Source organism: Lathamus discolor, chromosome 3 (genome assembly GCF_037157495.1).
Source record: "Lathamus discolor isolate bLatDis1 chromosome 3, bLatDis1.hap1, whole genome shotgun sequence".
NCBI classification, from domain to species: Eukaryota; Metazoa; Chordata; class Aves; order Psittaciformes; family Psittacidae; genus Lathamus; species Lathamus discolor.
Genome location: NC_088886.1, coordinates 148,310,795 through 148,332,039, shown reverse-complemented (window position 1 = coordinate 148,332,039; position 21,245 = coordinate 148,310,795). Strand labels below are relative to the sequence as shown.

General features: G+C 43.0%; 1 protein-coding gene across 2 annotated transcripts in view; it reads left to right on the top strand.

The window, feature by feature from the left end:
- Positions 1–262: 262 nt before the first annotated feature.
- Positions 263–21,245, top strand: part of CHST15 (carbohydrate sulfotransferase 15) — a 50,443-nt gene continuing 29,460 nt past the window's right edge. Inside the window, exons 1-3 of one of the 2 annotated variants that reach the window (XM_065672438.1) lie at positions 263–391; positions 3,995–4,106; positions 20,627–20,695. The gene's annotated coding sequence lies outside the window, so the exon portion shown is untranslated. The remainder of the gene's footprint in view (positions 392–3,994; positions 4,107–20,626; positions 20,696–21,245) is intronic. The other variant, XM_065672439.1, reaches the window with a different exon arrangement.

Here is a 21,245-nt window from a genome sequence, read left to right as displayed (position 1 = left end):
GGAGAGGCCCTTCTCCTTCCCAGCGGCAGTCTGCGCTACCGGGAGCCAGCGGCTCCGGGGGGCGATGCCCGGCGGGACCCCGATGGCGACCGAGGGCGCTCCGCTCCCCGTCCCCCGCAGAGCCGCAGGCACCGGGGCGGCTCTACCCGCTCATCCTCCCCAGGAGGCACCGCTGGGGACCCCCCGCCCCTGCGGAACCGGGGGGCCGAGCCGAGCGGCAGCACTCCGCCTCCCGGGCTGCGCAGCGCGGCCGGCGAGCGGCGCGGGGCTGCTCCCTCCCTCCCCCTTCTTCTTCCTCCTCCTCCTCCTCCTCCTCCACATCCCCCCCTCCCGCAGGGCAGAGCCGGCGGAGGCGGCGGGCGCGGATGGGAGAACGGCGGAGCCGGCGGAGGTAGGAGCCGGGGACGGGGGGGGGGGGGGACGGGACGGGGATGTTTGGGCTCCCCAAGTTTGGAAGCGGCGGGACTTTGCGGGAAGTTGGGCAGGCAGCCGGGCAGCGCGGAGCGGCTCGGCTCGGTACGGCTCGGTACAGCGGAGCGGAGAGCGGGTGGGGGACCCGGGGCTGTGGGACTCCCGTTGCTGCAGCCTCTATGGAGGCGCGGAGCTACCCCTGGCTGCTCCTGCGTTACCCTGGGGGGAAGCCTGGGGGTGCTTCCCTAGCAAAGGGGATCCGGGAGCCTTCCTCTCCCCCCTCTCCTCCTCTTCCTCCAGGGGCTGGGGGTGCAGCATCCCCCGGGCAGGGTGAGCGGGGGGGGGGGGGGGGCACTTCTCCCCGTTCGTGCCCCCCAGCAGGTTAGTGCTCCGGGGAGGGCGGAATGGTGACAAAGACAACGCGGCTTGCTGTCATCTCCGGCGCTGGGCAGACCTTGCTGCCCGCCGGAGAGCTGCTCCTTGGCTCATCGCTGTGGTTATAGGGCGGTTTGGGCGAGAAGACACTTGTAAAGCGGCTCTCCCTGAAAGACCCGTTGAATTCCAGCAGCGCATCCTACCTAGAATGAAGCCGGGGATGATGTTGCCATTCACTGATGAATATTTTTAGGTGAAGAGGGGTATTTCTTAAATGCAATCTGTTGGCTGTTGAAAATCGCTTCGTAGCATGCTTTGGCTGAGAATGCAGTCAAGGTTCAGCGATGGGTTCTTACGGTTAGAGTCTTTTAAGCAACAATTCACCAGCCGAACTTTGGTGGTGTCATAGAGAGGTTTGGGTTTTGTCTGTTTTCTGTGCTGCTTCATTGTAATACTACAGCTGTGCTCTGCAGTGAATTGACTTTCCCAGACTCAGCTAGATTTGTAGGTGAATAGGAGAGGGGATAGTATGTCTACGCTGGTGCATCTAAACACCTACCAAACTGTCCGATATAGAAATGTATTTATTTCTATGATATGGTTCTATGGCCTGAAGTTCTCTGCTTATTGATTTTCTTACCTGTAACGCAAGAACGGTTTCACTTCTTGAACTGTTTGTTAGCCAGGCAAAAAACATCATTACCATCTCCACAGAACAAGCATGTATCTTGTGTGTTTTGCCACTAGAAAACCCCAGAGCAGTCAGCTGAACTGATTACAGATTAAAACTCAAAGTTTGCTGGCACCGTTCATGAACAGTAAATATTTTTAAGGCTTAACTCAAAATCAGATGCGCTCACGTGTGTAAACAGAAGCCTAATTGAAGAGCATAGCACTTGGTAGTAACTGGGGACTACTTGATCTCTGGCAAAAGGGGAAATTTCCATCAATAAAAGGTCACAACATACATAATGTTATACAGATGTATTTATATCTGTGCTATTTATATACAGTGCTATATGTATTTTATATACAGACACACGCATATATATGTACAGGCACTCACAAAACAGTAAATACTAATGGAATGGTTGTCTTGAAGCTTGGTTTTGTCGGTGATTAAAGTGTTGTCACACGTCTCTTGCCCTGAGAGCTTCCCTGCTGCTGCTGCTGCTTCACTCCTGGGCATTGAGTCAAAGGATTCATCTGTCTCTTCACATGCCAAAAGAGAGAAAATCAATTTGAATGCAGAGAAGAGGAAACTACTTGTATGAAGATTTAGTAGTGAAACTACCTTCTTTTTTTTTCTAGATATTACTTAGATCCTGTGTCTATAAGTGCAGTCACCATGCAGCTCTGAAATCAATGAGAAAACAGTTTTAAGGTTCAGATTTTTTGATAGGAGGACTGATCTCAAATTCAGAGTGTTTTATTTGGTGGTTTGTAACAGGAATAAGGTGAAACAATGAAGATTTACATGGCAAAGCACTTTATTCCCCATATGCAATGGAAGACAGTAACGGATTTTATCTTTGCTAAACTGAAAGTAGGTATCTGGAAACTGCACAAATGAGAAGGTTGAAGCAGACTCTCGTGTTTGAATTATTCCATGAGGTTGAAGTGGAAGGATGAAGTTATGTAATCCATTAGCAGCATTAGCAAGGATGGAATTATATAGGCATAATCATAGAGATGCAAATAAGATGCTGCTTATATTTTAACAGTATTTTAAGCAACGTTCGCCACGAGCTCTGTGAGAACCGGGAGTTTCAGTGGGCAAAGGTGGTGTGATTTCAGTATTATTGTGCGTGTTTCTATAGACTGTGTCCCAGTACGAAGGTACCTCTCCAAGTATTGGTTTGTGTTTAAGATCAAGTCGTGAGATGGATGGCAGCACACTCTTCCAAAGTTCATGTGGTATCACCAGCCACGATACTACAATCCCTCCACCCCCCAGTCAGGATTTCTTAGCAAATCCCTCTGCCAATGAGGAAGGGAATCATTATTAAACTTCTCCTGCACTGAGTGCTTCCTCATGGGCTCATGGGAGCACATACTTACAAAGTTGTAACTCAGCACTGTGTTACTATTACGTTCTGATATGCGTTCTCTGGAGATAAGCTAGCGGCAATAGCTCAAGGGCTGATCCTGCCTAAGTGACATATTGATTTAGGGAGTTACAACATCCAACTGTGTTTCTCTTTCGGCACAGATACACCACTCAGGTGAAGAAAGCCATGACTTAAACAGGTGCCAATATGCTCCCTCTCTTTCTTAATTACTCTTACAGTTACTGTGTCTTCCAAGGCTCTATATCCTACAACCAGGAACTCCAAGGAAATGTGCTATTAAATCACTCAGTGCTACTCTGGATACTTGAGTGATGTGAATCACCCTGTTTCCAACAGCTTATAGAGTTTGCAGGAGCTGTACCCTCATTTGAACTGGGTTTCTTAATTACTGTTTCCAGGCTTCAATCCCTCCCTTAACCCACCTATTTTCCTCTGTACCTTGCACAGTGAGGGATGTGCATTCTCACCATTCTCTTTGGCTGGAGTTTTGTTGCTAAGCTGAAAGAATCCAAAGTGCTATGGAAAACCAAGGTAGATTTCCAATAAGAGAGATATTTTTTTTTACCATTTCCCCACAAATTAGTATTTCTTATTTATTTATGTTTTATAGTGAAGTGCACTGTTGTTCTTAGTGACAGAGCTGTGGTGCCAGGTTTGGAGTCTAAATGCAGCTATTCACGGGAGGGAAAGGGATCTGTAAGCTCATACAAGTCCTTATCTCAAAGCAGCCTGAATTACACCAATCTCTCCACTTATACTGCAGTTTCACTAAAATTAACTGATTACACACAGCACTGTTGACCCATTGCCTTAAAAATACATAGGGCTGCCCATGTATCTAACAGGAACAGGGTTTTACAGTCACGCTGGCTATTTGTCCTTGTTCATTTGTGTTTCCCGGGTTGAAAGACATGGTTACAACTCCATCCTGGTTACTCGATTGGGTTTTTACATGCGAGGGAGACAGGAAAGCTACCAAGGAGGTAGGGTGCTGCAGGCGCGTTGCAATGGGAGCACTGTAATCCTTTGATTACACAGCTGTGCCTGACATGCCACTAAACAGCACTTTGAGGGCAAGCAGTTAATGTGGCTTTTCCATGGAATATTTATTAATTTATGTTACACTTGGTTTCCAGGAGCTGTTGAATGCGGTTTGCAAGCACTAGTTTTAAGGAGTGTGGTGTCCTGTCTAAGAAGAGATGAGCATGAGAGCTTGCAAGAAGAAGCAGAAGGAAACATGATGTCCAGGTGGGTATTAGTGCCTGACGGCAATGACAAGGCAGCTGCAGTGATGATGAGAGACCGTATGTGATGGTGAAGGTGAATAGGAGTGAGAGGTCCATGGCAGGCTCAGTCCCAGTGCTCTACTTTTGTCCCCTTGTGGCAACACACCAGAAGTCGTAGACTTGCCAACCCCAACCCATTGCTTTCCCTCTTCGCATTCCCAGATTCAGCTTCATAACATTCCCACAGCAGCTTGAGCTGGCTGAAACGCTTGTTTTCCAAACCTCTAAAGTGGCAAGACTGCTGCTTGCCTGGTGAACTTGCCAGAAATGGGGTGGTAGATTTAGGCTAACCCAGCTCCAGAAACACTTGTGAAGCTCATGGTGCACTGAGTCTTCCTCCTTGGGTTTGCAGAAAGCAGCTAAAGCCCCTGCAGCATTAGGGATGGTGAAAGGCACCTGGCTGCTGAGGAACCTGCCTTCCATGTAATGGCTTTCCCCTGAAAGTCCTGTGAAGAAGGACCAGGTTGGACACAGGGGCTTGGAGCAAGCTGCTCCAGTGGAAGGGGTCCCTGCCCGTGGCTCTCATCCAGGGTTGGAGCTGGATGAGCTTTAAGGTGCCTTCCAACCCAAACCATTCCAGGATTCTATGATTCTCTGGTAAGAAATGTGGTGCTGGAGAGACAGGGAAGTGACATATCACAATATATATACCAAGCATTACTAAACGCACACTTTATATTCTAAACCTTAATGTGTCATCGTTTGGACTAATCAAACATGCACACCATCCTATAAGTGTGTGTGTGTGGGGGTATGCTAACTCTGTATCTAAGGTGGGTCATTCCTCACTGTACAAAGTGTAGATTTGTACCTAAATAGCAAAAGACTAAACCTGACTTTTTTCATCTGCTACACACCTTCCAGTGAGGAAAAATATGTTTCACAAGGAGATAAGTTTCCCGTAAAAAACTTTGATATTCAGTGTGGGTGAATGTACCCTGAATTATTTATTTTAATGTTAGAATTATTCTAATATAATTATTATTAGAATTATTAGAATTAGATTTATGAGAATTATTCTAATAGAATTATTTATTCTAATAAAATTAGGAAAACTGATGAGATTGAAAAGGCTTTTGTATTATTATTATTTTGTCCCCTTTATATCTGTTCTGCACATTTTTCAGCCAGGTTGGACAGAGCTTGGACAAGCTGCTCTGGTGGAAGTTGTCCCTGCCCGTGGCAGGGATTGGAACTGGATGAGCTTTAAGGTCCCTTCCAACCCAAACTGTTCTAATATTCTATGAAACAAAAAAGAGTGAAGATAAATGTCAGGTTTTAAGATGTACAGAGGAAATAAGACTGATTTGAAAAAGTGAACTTCTGCAACATCAATAGCAAAAATAATACAGATTTAACTGCAATACTTGTCCTTAAGGGATGGAAGAAGCTTGGTTGGTGGTAGTGTTGAAAGAGTGCTATAAAAGTGGGCAGCATGTTAGATGGGAGTTTGCAGTATTGGATGGTTTCAGATGATTGAAGATGACAATGTCCTTATATGTTCTATATGCTGAGTTAGAGTTCAGGTCTTGGAGCAGTAAGGGGAAAAAAACACTTTAATTAAAGTGCTCAAGATCTGGCACCTAATTAGTAGTGAGATACCAATACATAAAAAGGACATGGAACTGTTGGAACAAGTCCAGAGGAGGCCACGAGGATGATCAGGGGACTGGAGCACCTCCCGTATGAAGACAGGCTGAGGAAGTTGGGGCTGTTCAGCCTGGAGAAGAGAAGGCTGCGTGGAGACCTCAGAGCAGCCTTCCAGTACCTGAAGGGGGCCTATAGGGATGCTGGGGAGGGACTCTTCATTAGGGACTGTGGTGACAGGACAAGGGGTAACGGGTTCAAACTGAAACGGGAAGTTTAGATTGGATCTAAGGAGGAAATTCTTTCCTGTTAGGGTGGTGAGGCACTGGAATGGGTTGCCCAGGGAGGTTGTGAGTGCTCCATCCCTGGCGGTGTTCAAGGCCAGGTTGGATGAAGCCTTGGGTGGGATGGTTTAGTGTGAGGTGTCCCTGCCTGACAGGGGGGGTTGGAACTGGATGATATTGAGGTCCTTTCTAACCCAAACTATTCTATGATTCTGTGAAATAGGAGAGATCTCACAAAAGAAAGGTCATACAAATCAGGATTCTGGAAGGTTTCGCCCATGATTTGAAGAAAATGTGAGAGCTCAGTGTTAACCCTGCTGTGCCTGAGATAGGATATAATGGCTTATGAGTGCTAGAATTTACTAAGCCAAAGAAGGACTCAGTTTGACTGGTGCAGCTAGGATGTTTGACTGTCTAAAGCTAGAAATGGGAGGAAATAAAGAGGGATGGTTTAGTAGATTGTTAGGTGTGTATATCAAATAATGAGATGGGATTGCCTGCAGGCCCAGCTCTTTGCAGGGGAGCTTCATCTCCTGAAAACTCTTTAACAGGTTCTTAAAACCAGCACTGTTTTTTCCTGTCTATCAAATGCCTTATCCAATATTCCTTTCCAGCCTCATCAGTTTTGGCTACTTAGAGGTTGAGAAATTTGTTTTCTACCTGATCTATGTAGATATTATAGGGACAATGCTAAATAGATATTGTTAATTATAGAACCCCAGACTGGTTTGTGGTGGAAGGGATCTTAAAGCTCACCCAGTTCCAGCCCCCTGCCATGGGCAGGGACACTTTCCACTGGAGGAGGTTGCTCCAAGCACCGTCCAACCGGGACCTTCACAGGACTTTCAGAGGAAAACAGGCTGAGCAGCCCAAATTTTCATGGCCTGTTGATGTTAACGAAGTTAAATGGATAATGAACCTGAAACGTCTAGGATATTCAAGGAATACGCTGAAAACTTAGCTTTTCCTAGTCCATTTCATCATGTTAGGCCAGTGGTCATGCTCCACTTCTGTCTTCATCCACTGCTTAGTGCATTTATAGGGCTGCTGCTTCACAGTTCATAAAATCATAGAATGGCTTGGGTTGGAAAGGACCTTAAGACCATCTAGTTCCAACTTCTGCCTTGGTTGCTAAAGCCTGAGGAAATTTCCTGAGGCTGTTTCTGGAAGGGATTTTGGATGCTGCTGTGTTGAAGTGGAAGAGGAGCAGGTTGCATGTGTCCATCAAGGTTTGAGCCCATGCAGAGCTCCCTGCAGGAATATAGGTTCAGGATTAGAGAGTTTTTGCTTGTTTCCTGGCTCCCTGGAGGTCTAGCCTGGGATAACAGTGTAATGCCTGGGTTGTAACTGCATTTATTGCAAGTGCAGAGGTCAGATAAAAAGGCTGGGTAAAAACATTGGTGTGCATTAAAAGCTACCAATAGAAATTACAACATGAGATACAGTGGTGGTCTCTTTGTTTAAAAAGACAAAAACGTGTTCTTGAGCACTTCAGCACCGCATAGTGCAGCTTTATGCCTTGAGTAACTCATCAGAACCATTCATGAAGTGAATAATTTAGATGAAAAATGTCATAAATTATAGAGCTATGAAAACAGTATCTCAGGTTGACGATCAACTTCCCTGAGGAACAGCTAAGGATAAATCAGAGTGAAACCACTATTGCTCTTGACATTTAGTATTAGAATTACTTTACAGAGCTATTTATACCAGCTTTACAACAGTTTCAGCAAGAAATGTGAGAGGTGAATAGAAAGGAACAGTGGAACTTAAGCTTATCCTTCTCTTCGTAGGAAAGAGAGAAAATGAATTTCTCTAACATGAGGCTATTTTGAACCCTGAAGTGTTTTAAGTCTTCAGAGAAGACCTTTGAACATTGCTGAGGAGATCAGCAAAGTTAAAAATACAAAAATGGAATATTTCTTGGTAGCCATGGAAATCCCGTGTGGATTTATCTTGCATTAGAGTAGATCAAGAGTGATTTCGCTCTTGGTTTTCACTCGTGTAAGAGGGACCAGAATGTGGCTTCTCCAAACTGTTGGGCACTGAAAACGTTTTCCAGTTGGTTTGGAGAAGTCCAGAGTCTTCTGCTTGACAAAGTGTGTGGCTATAATAACACTGGTGAACCTAAGCACTGGTCTACTGTAACACTCTAGTATTGACAGCGAGTAGCTTTTAGCTGAAGTCCCCACTAGTTAGAAAAAAACCTTTTTGGGTAAAATATCCTTCTTAGATGGCTTCAAATGACCTGCTGCTTATTTCTGCATGCAGCTTTATAAACAATATTCTTCTTGTTTGATATCAGAGTTGTAATGATGCCGTACATCATGCTGGTGTAATACAGGGGAATGCATAAAAAGCTTCTGCTGTGTTTTGATAGCTTTTCTCTTAATGGTACCCATCAAGTGGGTGTAGAAATCTATTCAGTTTTCCATTTTTTTATCTTGCTGTACTAGTACATTGGATTAGATGTACTGTGAAAATACAGGTAAGTATGTAAATATCAACAGTGATTTTTGTTGGACTATTACAATTCTTACATTTGAGGCTTTTCGGCATTAGAAAATGAGCTGAAGCTTCATGACAATGTATGTTCCTGCATTAAAAATACTTGCCTGTTACTGAAACAAGATTGTCCCAATCCTAACTGCTAACAATTTACCCTGCAGTATTTTAATAGCCTTCTCTGTATATTTTTTTAAGATAAGAAATAATTCTGAAATAGCAAATACCATTAAGTTGCACTTCAGGAAAAAAATGGAGGGTTTCAAATGAGGTCATATAAATGCTGTGTTCATTCCAAACAGCAATTTGCAGGATGAACCTCTGGCTTCATTAAAGTCAATGAAATCTCTTCCTGCTGACTTCAGCATGCCAGGATTGAAAAACAAAATAAATTGAAATGGGATCTCAAGAAGTTTTATTCTTAGGGATTGACCGGTGTTAAAGTCATTGAGATGCTCTTTTCTCTACGTATGTTCTTTAGTTCAGCCAAGCAGTCTTAAGGTGAAGATACTGTCTGGTGGGGATGAGGGTATGTGAAAAGGATATAATTCTCTTTGGAATAATCTATCAGTAGTTATGTTGTCCCAGAGGTCCTCTTTTATTGGGATACTGCAGACATGTCCCCGTCTCTGTGCTAAGGGATGTTGACCATGCAGGTTGACATTCCTGTTGAAGATGTTTAGGCCTTAAAAGTGATGGAAAGCCCCAAAGTCTAACTCTTTATTTCAAGTATACCACTACTGCATTGTGTCGGTAGGAGTCTAGGCAGTCATTTCCATCAAGTGCAGCCTTCAGGCATGGTTTTAGGGACGTTTTTAGCTTTGTCCTTTTGGCATCAAGGATTTTTATGCAGCAGTTGAATAGGAGGAAGGAATTAATTTGATTTAGCGATGTCAGACTGAAAATGAAGTTCCTCCTAGCACATCCTTCGAAGAACACTCAATGGCTCTGGATTTAGCCTGCCATCCGCCTTATTTTTGCAGGGATATTTTTGAACTTCCTCTGATGATAAATATTTAGAGTCTGTTTAGATTCCATCTCATCTCTGTTAGATTTTTTTTCCCCATAAATACTTATTACTGCAGAAATGGGTATTACAAGCCTTGAAATCGCAGTGCCAGCAAGTCTGTTGTTTTAACTGTGGCTGACTGACAGTGTATTTATTAATTATCCAAGAGAGGCTTAGAGCATTCAAAAAGAGAACTTCATTCCTGGGCTGTAGGACTTAGAAGAGGAGCTGTAATTGCTTTGTGTCTGGAACACGAGTTTAGGAGCAGAAGGCTTGGCTGGATTAGATGTGACCACGGCTGAGGATCGATAAGGTATGAAAAGTGGAAAGGCTGCTTCAAATCTGTAAAAGTTTCAGTCACCGCGATGCTTCCAAGCTCAGAATGAAAATTGGAGCCGTTTCTCCTTGGTTTAATTAAAATCGGATGAAAAACAACTCGGAGCAACCTGAGTTGATATTAATTACTTTGGGCACTTGAAGGATTTCCTTTGCGGAATTCAGAGCAGCCTTTCCTCACAGCCTGCATCTGCGTGGTTCTCGCTGGTGTTGCCCAGCGAAATCTTTGTGCTGTTTCGCTATGCCTTGCTAATTCCTTTTCGGAATCATGTTTTTCCTGGTGTGAATATGACAATCCCACTTTAATTAGATAACAGCAGCTGTCACCGTGCATGGGGACCGTGATGCCTGGGAGCATCAGAAGTCTCTGTGTCAAAATGAATAAATAAAACATCTAAAAAGCTTTGCTAAGAAGCAGTAAACTTAAAACCTGAATCGGTTAACAGCACTGAAATGGGTTGTCTTATTACATTACAGCGTGTAGCCACCAGATGTCACTTACTTTGTGCTGGGGAGAAACATGTCCTTGGTATATAAAAGATTAAAAAGAAAGAGCACCTTGCTCTAAGTGGCTTTGTTCCTGTTTGCATTCATAATTGGCTACTGTCTTGCTCAAGAAATATTTTCGTCTTAAAACAGATCGTATAGACCCGTTTCTCACAGATCAGACTTGCATTTTCTATGAGCCTTAAATGTCAGCAGTGACATTTTGAAACTCAGTCTTTAAGAAAATAATGAATAGGCTCAGTAAGTTTTCAGAAGGATGAAAGTAAATTTGATGGAATGGACAGTTTTTTTACTATGAACTGTACTATCATTAAAGACACTTTAACCAGTGGCTGAAGTGTGTATTCATCTTCAGCCAAGTTAAAAGAAGGGAGATGAGTCTTCAAGTCCTGCAGGACTGAAAGCAAGGTGGAAGTATGTGCAGGCAAGGGAAGAACCACTTCTAAAATCAGAGCACAGCATCCACTTACAGAAGGATGCGATTCACCCTCAGGGTTTAAAGGCTTCAAAGAAAGGTGTAAATAAAGCTAGATAGAAGGGGATATATCTCCAAAGTAGAAAAGGAACATGTGATACCCAATGCAAAGCTGTTTTACCTGACCTGAGTGAGCATAAGCAGGACGAGATGACTGATTGCTCACCAGTGAGATTGAACAAAGGGCTGGTGGTCTGGGTGGTTTATTCCTCCCGTTATTACAGATGCTAAACTGACATGTGCGGGTATCCTTCCTGCTTCATGGTCTCATAAGCCTAATGCTCATTTATATTTTCTGATCTGTACTCCAAGGCAGCACCATTAGAAAGGGGAAATTTAATTTTCTGGACTTGAAGCAGAAAGCCTGAAAATGGAATGATTTCCCAAGGGGTAATTATTAGTGTTTCTTTGGGTTTTTTTTTCCTTCTCCCAGTGATAGTACTGTTTGCTTTTGGAATTTAAATGTGTATTCTACCTCAGATGTCAGTTTGGGATGGAGTCGTACTCACTCTGTGCATGTCGAGCAGGTTGGATGTAAATCCATTGCTCCGAGTGACTGATGTGAGGGCTGCTCTGCAGATTATTTTCCTTTGGAGTCCTCAGGAGCAGCTGTTTTGAAAGACTGCCTGCCTTCATTTTTCACCTGAAAAATGACACAAGCATTTATTCCCCACCTTTCCTTCTATGCTTGAGCAAATCTAGAGGTGAGCGAGGCCCTCCTTGACAATGGCGTTGGCTTCAAAATGCAGTGAATGAGTGCTTTAGCAGCTAGTATGAAAACAGTTCTATTAATGAGAGTTCCAGCTCTTAACTGAGAGTTGGTTATGAGACTGATGGTTTCACTTCCTAGCTGGAGGTCTTACACCATTGCTCCTGAAAATGCCACCTGCTAGCACTGAAAAGTGCTCCCTGCCACTGCTCTGCAGCAGCGTGCCAGTGTGGCTCTGGGATGGGGTGCTGGATTGCAGCTTGGGAAGGCTGGAAAAATGCCTTCTCTGTCTTTCAAGCTTCTGGAGAGACTGAAATTCACCCCATTTAATATGGTTACTGGGGGAATTCAGGCTGAGGGCTGTCTTAGATGGTTTATGTAGAAATTGGATTGCCAATGACTTTCTGTCTTGTACAATACGTGTCTGTATTTTGTTCAGAGTCCCTCAAACCCCACGTAATGGGATTCTGGATGGTGAGTTAGGAGATCCTGATTTTTTTTCTTGGACTTCTCCCATATTTTCCCATATGGTAGCATAGGTAACACATATCAGTACTTTTGTCATCTTGTCAGCTGCAAATTGAAAAGCACCATTGAAAAGCGCTCTGACACCTGCTGTTGGGAGTTACTCCATGGAAGTGAATACTGTCCATGCACATGGACGTTAACCAAAGTCTGAGATGCATTTAGTGCACGCCAGCATCCCCTGAGCCTGCTGTGTATGGCATAAACATTTGCAATGAAAGTACCACCTGTACTCATTTAAATAGTTCTTCAGCCTGGACAGAAGCTTCTATTAATAAAATAATGCATATATTGTATTTAAATGTTCGTGTTTGGAGGATACATTTTTGGCTGCTCCAGATCAGTTTTGCTAGTGTAGATTAGCCCTGTCCAAAGACCTGTTAGGAGGAAAGTAAGAATAACTTCAAAGTCAAGTTTCCACAGGTAAAGGAAGAAAAAGCATGTAATTGTAAGGTTTTATTCCAATTTGTTACTATTACCGAAGTCTAATTTATAACACTGTGCCATGCAGTAAAGAAACTGAGGTGTATTATCAGCATATAATTTATTTTTTCACTTAATGAGGAACTTATATAATGGATATAAGGAGGAAATTCTCTCCTGTTAGGAAATTCTTTCCTGTGAGGGTGGTGAGGCACTGGAATGGGTTGCCCAGGGAGGTTGTGAGTGCTCCATCCCTGGCGGTGTTCAAGGCCAGGTTGGATGAAGCCTTGGGTGGGATGGTTTAGTGTGAGGTGTCCCTGCCCATGGCAGGGGGGTTGGAACTGGATGATCTTGAGGTCCTTTCAAACCCGAACTATTCTATGATTCTATGATTCTATTCTAACTGTGATATTTACTGAGTTTATAGATCAGTCTGAACTTCTGAAGTCATTCACTTTGATTATGAATGTTTTGGATGCTGAAGGCTTTTTTGCAGGGTTTAAACATGAAAGAAAATTATAAATGAAATGGTCAGTGGTGAGGCCATCTCCTCTCTTACACACCTCGGATGGATGGTTTTCTAGCATGCCTAATTTGCAGAATCACAGAATAGTTTGGTTTGGAAGGGACCTTGAAGATCATCCAGTTCCAACCCCCTTGCTGTGGCTGCCCTATCCCTGGCAGTGCTCAAGGCCAGGTTGGACACAGGGGCTTGGAGCAACGTGCTCTAGTGGAAGGGGTCCCTGCCCGTGGCAGGGGTTGGAACTGGATGAGCTTTAAGGTCCCTTCAACACAAACCATTCTAGGATTCTATAATCCTATGACAACACAGGGTGGAGGGGTTGAAGTGTCTGAAACTGCTTCTGCTGGTGGTTGAATCGCATTCCTGAAGCTTTGATGGAAGACGTGGCATTTTGTGGCACTTTCTGGCATGTTGATGTTTTTACATGTGGGAGTGGAGTGATCTTTGTAGAAGACAATGATTGATATGGCTTTTTGCAGCAGCTGCTGTGTTTTGTTAACACCATTCTCGAGGGTGGAAAGCATTAAAGGAAACTGAACATGGGCCAGCTTCTGCAGTGCCTTATTTCTGAAACCATGCAGCTCCTTTGGGTGACTACTAAAAAAATAGGGTAACTCAATAGTGCTATTGATAGAACAGCTCAATATAGACCCATTTTTCATGTTTCTCTTGCTCTGAGGCACTAAACCCCCCCTGTTTCTGGAGCTGCAGTTTGGTGCATCAGCTGGACTGAGCTCTTTTGCTGATAAATACAGCATATTTCTATACCGTTGTCTGCATAAAATGTACGTATTTTATTTATTATTGTGTTGTAGTGGCTGCATCTCACTATATGGATGCTGCTTTCATAGAATGCTTGTGTTGCCACTTATTTGATGGGGTGTCAGGGGTTTTCCTTGGTGTTATTATTGATATTATATAGTAGTGCTTAGAAACCGTAAATGGGCTTGGAAGCCATCTCTTCTAGCTTAAGACAACATACTAAGCTTTTATTGCAGTGTAGTTCCTGCTGCAGACACCTATTAAGGAATTTCTAGCTTATTCCACATAAAAAATACCCCCTCCAAATGCATCTGTATGCTCTCGATGCCATCTTAGTCTCCTGCGTGTCTGAAAGCTTTGACTGCATTAACAGCCTAACCCAACTTACTACATTAATCTCATGAAATCAAAGATCCGTGTCTGCAGCTCAAGGTAAACACTATTTGCAATAGGAAGTTTAACAGATGGAAATACATTTCCAAACTTGGGAGGTATTTTTACTGGGGATGTTTTTTGGCTAGATGTGTTAATTTTGCTAAAGTTGGGTTTTTATAAGTCCTTGCAGAATATTTTGTGGTGTATATTCTGCTTCTGGTTCTCTGCAGAGTTTTATAATGTTAATGCTCAGTTTTTCTGCATTAGAAACGAAGCTTTTTGGGTTATCATTAACAGTCGTGCATCTGTTCTTGAAAAGCTGGCTGCCAACTGCAGCTGATGGAATTTCTGTCACTTCAGATTTCTTCTGTGAATTGCTTCAGTAAATGGTTTATTTCAAGAAGTGGAACCTGAGCTCCAGAACTTGTGTTGATATGATTTCAGCTGCAATGTCCTACAGAGACTCTATGTCACTCTTTATTTGTATAGAACCAAATATATCAACAAGAACTGCTGTTTAAAAAGAAAACCTCCTTTTACCTCCCAATTTTCACTTATACTCTCCTACCCCAGGGACATGGGGAGTTTTCATCGGACTGAGAGCTTCCCGGCTGGAGCAGAGCATCTGAGAACAGTTTTTCTTCCTTTCTCCTTAATGCTGCATCCTTAAGCTTTTGGAGTGAGTCCAGAGGAGGCCATGGAGATGCTGCGAGGGCTGGAGCAGCTCTGCTCTGGAGCCAGGCTGAGAGAGCTGGGCTGGGGCAGCCTGGAGAAGAGAAGGCTCCTGAAGGGGAGACCTGAGAGCAGCTCCAGTGCCTAAAGGGGCTGCAGGGAACCTGGAGAGGGGCTTGGGACAAGGGCCTGTAGGGACAGGCCAAGGGGAATGGCTTGAACCTGCCCGAGGGGAGACTGAGCTGAGCTCTTAGGCAGAAGCTCTTCCCTGTGAGGGTGCTGAGGCGCTGGCACAGGGTGCCCAGAGAAGCTGTGGCTGCCCCATCCCTGGCAGTGCTCAAGGCCAGGTTGGACACAGGGGCTTGGAGCAAGCTGCTGCAGTGGAAGGGGTCCCTGCCCGTGGCAGGGGCTGGAACTGGATGAGCTTTAACGTCCCTTCCAACCCAAACCAGTCTGGGATCCTCTGGGCCATCTCAAGAGATGGTCTGTCCAACAAAGCAAGTGCGATGAGCATCCTGGCCCTATGCATCCCTGTGTAGCCACCACATGATGCTCAGGGAGGATCAGTGAGGATCACCGTGTGAATTATGCACTTGTGCCATCTGTGAGCTGTCGAGGGTGGGATTTTTTCTTTCATCTTTTCAGTGCAAGGCTTTATAGAGTGAATTTTGACCTCTCAGCAGTGTCAGCAGGGGAAGAGTGGAAGATTAATTTGATAAAGTCTCCCTGCCACAAAAATTAATTACTTAACATCTTCATTGGAAGAAAAAGTCTTTTAGAGAGAGCGCTTGCCTCAGATTACCTCTGCACCACAAATAAAGACCATCTAGTTTTCTAGGCTAAATGTTGGCTTTATGTTGCAGAATATGTAGCAGAAGAGGCAGGGTGTGAGGGAATGCGCGCCAGATTTTCTGTGGTGCATTCATAAGTACGCAGGGTTGGGATTTGGTTTACGTCTTTTTCCTGGTTTCTTCCCATGGAAATTCAGTGAGGAAAGTTCTCAGATATTTGTCTTGCTGGTTTGCAATCTGCAGCCCAGCTAAGTGCAAAGCAAAGCATGAAAAGGTATTTGTGGTTGTGTTCTTTCCAAGTGGAAAACAAGTAGGCTGAAGCCAAACATGGGCAAAACCTGCAGGAATACACAGTTGAGTCAGAGGAGGCAGCGACCCAGTGGCTGAGGATCAGATTTATCTTATTGCTCTGCATATTACAGTAGTTACTTACCAGGTATTCGTGCAGTTGCAAGATTTCTGAGCTAGAGTTTACCATGTAATGAATACAGTATCGAGAGCTGGGATATTTTGAGAGGCTGGTGAAAGAATGGACAGCATTCTCTTCCTTGTAATAGTAGAGGTTAGTAAATGAAGATATGTGAGTTTCTTTGAAGTTTGTAATCAAAGTGTTGTTCTGTAGCTAAAGATATGAAAGGACAATAATCAATGTTTAATCCATTACCAAGTGGATTAGGTTCCACATCAGTTACATGCTCTGCCTGTGAAGATATAATGTTCTAAGCAACAAAAAACAGGGTATATCCATGCAGGAACATCTTCAGAATGATTGTATCTTGTAAGATGGTTCATAAAGAATTATTTCACTTTGTGTAGCTAAAGAGCACATAATACAGATGATTGATGGAGTCTAAGCCTTTGATGAAGCACTTATGAATAGCGGTAGGAGACTAGAGAAGTAAATGTTGCTTGACTTATGCAGAATAAACACTTTTCCAGGATGTTGAAAGCAATTTCATATATTATATCAGAAAGGCTTTGCTTAATTACCTGTAGCCAGAAGTTACCTGCAGGAATTTCATCTGATCTACTTCACTTTGGAACAAGTGTATGGCTTTTGGTTACTGGGCTGCGATTTATCTGCTGTGTTGTTGCTTAAAGCGTTAAAGTTTTGCACACTTATAAAAGTTACTACTAAGCTGTGAACACTTTTTAAAGTATTGAAACAAAGGCACAGTTGTGATTTGGTGTCAGTGAATAGTTTTTGTTGACTAATTTTTGTTTGAATTTACAAGAAACTTTAATGACAGACTCCAACACTGGGTTTGTCTTTTCAGGATGCAGCTGTGTATGTTTCCTTTCACCCACTCAGCACTAGATGAAAGATGAAATGCCTTATTCATGAAAAAGCACTTTCAGGGTACTTATATACAGATGAGATATGTTTTTCCATCCATTTTAATGTCTGTCTCATGGAGAAGGTACCATAGATGAGTCATAACAACAAATTTCAGATGACTGTGTTAAGATAGTAAAGTTGATGGAGAAAATTCAGTTTGGAGGTGGAGGAAAATCCCTTCTCAGTCACTAAAAATCAAATGAGCAGCTGTTAGCATGTACATTGCTCTCGAATTGTCACAACAATATTGTGTTTAAAGCAATGTTAAGTATCACATAGACTGATCCCCCTTCAGAAAGACTGCTTATTTATGAAGTGTGAAGGTATATCAAATGAATCCTAGTAGATACCATTTGGTTGCATTATTGCATGCAAAAACATTTTGCCACACCATGAGATAAACAGGCACTGAAGGCATTACCTTATGCATATTCTATTTATTCCATATAATGTTAACTCATCCCTCAAAAGCAGCCTTAAATTAGCAGCTGATCTCTCACAACCCACAAGATTTAGCGATTCGTACCATTTGTAGAGTGGCAGAAAGTATTACATTTCAGATGGTGGAAGGAATATGGTTCTCACTTTAAATCAGCTTGAGGTAGCAGCTGCTAAAATCAAGTAAAATCAAATGTGTAAAAAGAACAAGATGGTAATCAGAGTAACATAGCTGTGAATACCCACTATTTTGCAGCATGTCGAGGCTGAAAATGCTTGGCAGGACTGTTGGAAATACTCTCTGAAGATTTTTCTCCCACGTCCTGGTTCTGGACCAGTAATCAATGCAAGAGACAAAGGCCCAGGCTTAAAATAACTCTTGAGCACTGAGAGATCTCTTCCTGCAAATTCAACTGTGCTACGCTAGTTCTCCATCTCTCCCTCAAATAAATCAGCTGCCACTCTGAATGTGAGCATTTATTCTTCTTTAGCACAACGAGGCTTTGGTGTTCATCTCATCTGACCTTAGAGGTGTGGATGGCAGATGCCTAAATCTGAGGCAGTCACTTGAGCATCGCATTGTAGCCGACACAGAGAAATTGGCTGTCCAGAGCAATTTCCTTGTGTTCAGATAAGGTTACGACAATGAGCCTGCTGTCCTCACCTAACTGAGCTTTGCATGAAGAGAAACCCTGTAGCTCTATTGAGCAAGTTGCTCCAGAAGATCTATTTGAGTAAATGACAGCAGTATCTGTCCAGAGACTCAAATAATGAGGCAGACTTGGAAGCCTGAAAATAAAGCAGGATGGGCAGATGAGATGCAGAACAAAAAGTGTCCTTTTGATGAGTGAACTCTGTCAGTATCAGACCAATTTTTGCCTCTGGAGTTTTCTGGAGATAAGTACTTGTCTATTTTTGATTACACTTATTGCAGGGTGTATGGAGCTGTATTTAGATAGGATATTTTTTCCCACCTGCCAATCACCAAATCCCATGAATTTGTTTGATAAACAAGCTTCATAATAGATTCACCTTCGTGCTTCATGCTTCCCTGTTTTGCTAGCACTATATATAGGACCAAGAACATAATATGTATAACAGGAATCTTGCTGATTTGAGGGATGATAGTGTGATTTGTTCCTTGAAGGAGCATGTGAATTTCTATTATTGTGGAGTAATATGTTGGGAATAAGCCTTCAACGGCCGTTTGATGTTTGATTGTTTGATCTTACTGATTATAATGTCCACTGTCTGCCCCTGAAGTTGTATTTCAGGTGATCACTTTACTTTTCCTGTGAGCTCTTTGGTTATTTTCCTTTTTCTACATAACAAAAGAAAACAAATATGGCAAATTCAGCCTGACGAAAAGATGCTAAACTTCCACCATGCATTTCTTAAAATAGCTTTTCTGTGAGAGACGTGGACTGGAGTAATTCATGTAAAGACAAAGTTTTTCTACAGTGTGCATTCTTTTTCATATTCAATATAAATCTGTCAGTGCTTCTGTAGCAAGACAGCATGTGAGATGAATAGAAACGAAGTGAAAAGATGAATTGCTGAAGAAGTTGCACATCGTAGGCAGTGAGTTTTAATCAAGAATCGAGAAGCCAGTGTGTACTGTAGGCAAAAATCTGCTCTGAGCATCCTTAGAAATAGAATCATAGAATAGGTTTGGAAAGGACCTCAAGATCAAGTTCAAACCGCAAATACATGAGAAGTTTGCTCCGTGCTTGTACAAGGGGAAGGACTTAAATCCATTAGTGTGAGCTCTACCCTGACGCATGGCGAGGGATTAATGGTGCAGGGGCCGTGTGCATGGTTGGGTGGCTGGCAGTAGTGCTTTTATTCTCCCAGGGCTCTTGGAATCGCATTTCTGGAGAAGTGATTACAGTGCTGACGCCCCAAATCCCTACAGAACCCTTCAGCTCACATAAAACCTTTGGTATAAATCTTGCGTGGGAATAGCTTTTGGAAAATGGCTTTTGCAGGTCTGAGGCAGGTGCTGCTGTGGAAGAATTGGCGAGATCTCTTTCCTGTCTTAAATGCAGAAGAACCAGTCCGTTATAGTTAAATCCTTGTGCTACTTTAGATCTAACTGGGAGATCGTAATATAGTTCGGAGTTATCAGTAGGCTGGACATTGGCTTTGGTTCTGTTTTATTTTCCTATCTGGACTTCTTATTCTTCAAGCAGCCGTAAAATAAATGGTGCCTCTGATTCTAGACTGACTGAAATCAGGTGAAATCGAAAGAAAAAGCCCCACGGAAGTCATTAAATCTTTAGTGATATTTTTCCTGCTGACAAATAGTTTAAATTAACACCAGGTGCTATCAAGCTTAATTCTTATTTTTACGTTTTCAAGGCAAACCGAACAATAACACATCCAAATGTGCAGATGTGGCATGTTAGGAATGCAAGAAGCTGGACCTTGGTAATTTCTAGGAACCCGCACATGACTTCAGATGTAGTAACAGGTTTCTGGGGGAAGGCATGACGAGGCTGGTCCAGGACAGTCTCCTGCTTCCCTTCCCACATCCCCCTCTTTTCCCTTACTTCCAATAATCCGTTTATTCAGGCAGTGTTTATGCCCTAATTGAGTGGTGATTCAAGCTCAGTAACTACTTCCTGCGCACTGCAGCACAAATAATCAGAGTGGGTCCTTATTTGATTGAAACAGCTACCATTACACTGATTTTAGGGGAGTTTGCTGATTATTTTGCAAATGGAGGGTGTCATTTGTTCCATTCTCACATTTTCTTTGGAAGCTTATTGATGAGGAAGGAGGCAGAGCCTCTTTGGATTAGATCTTGAGAAAGAAACCAGCTGGGTTATGGAATAAGCCACACTTATTTGGGTTTCATTGCTGATTCAGTGGTGATTCAGGAGCTTTTCTTTGGCTTTAAAAGGCTTCTTTAAAGACTGTATTAAACTCGAACAAGTGTTCAGCAGTTGTTCAACAGGTTGAATCTATAATCATGGGGGATGACCACATCTCTGAGCTTATACAAGTAACTGATTTCAAGCGATTGCCTTAAATAATATTTGCAGTGGGTTCATACAGTTTCTTGGGAGATGCATTTATTGGTTTGGGAGTGTTTTTAATTAGTGTTTTTAAGCAAAGAGAGGAGCTTTGCATCAGTTTTCAGGAGGCTCCCGATCTTTGCCATGAGTCCTGCGGCTTTTCTAAACCACTGCCATTGCTTTTTGTTTTATTCTCTTGCAGAGGCCGGTGATTCATGGTTCTCATTTTATTGACATATCTTCTTTCTGGCAGCTCGTTGATTTCTCTGAGGTAAATAACTGTGAGTTCAAGCAAAGTTTATTTCCCAAAATGTTAACTCGAGGAGCCAAAGGTGTGCAATAAACGGGACAGAGAAAATGTACGATTATTCCTCTCCTTTTCTGACCTCATTTTCATTTTTCTTAGCTAAGGTTTTTATTACTTGCTCTGTTTTTGTTTTACTGTTATGGTACAACCTGCCCGCTGACAGGATGAACTTCCTCACACTGTACAAATAGCTCACTACACTTGTAAAAACACTTCGGTTTGCTGTGAAAAGGCCATGTCTGAGAGCAAAACTGTTGTACAGCCTGTAGTCTGGTTCAATTGCTATCATTTCCAGTAAGCTTGATAGCTAAGATGTATCCATAATGGTAAAGTTTGCAGGTTTTGTTGTGTCTGGAGGTCATAAACTTCTGCATGGGTTGAAGAATTGCTGTTGTACAGGGACAAAAATGGTCTCTGCTGCCATGGGCCATGTTGCAGAGGGTGATGGAGGGATGGAAGAGGAATTAAGTGGTTTTGCTGCACTGCTGCTAAATACTGCTTATCTTTTTACTTG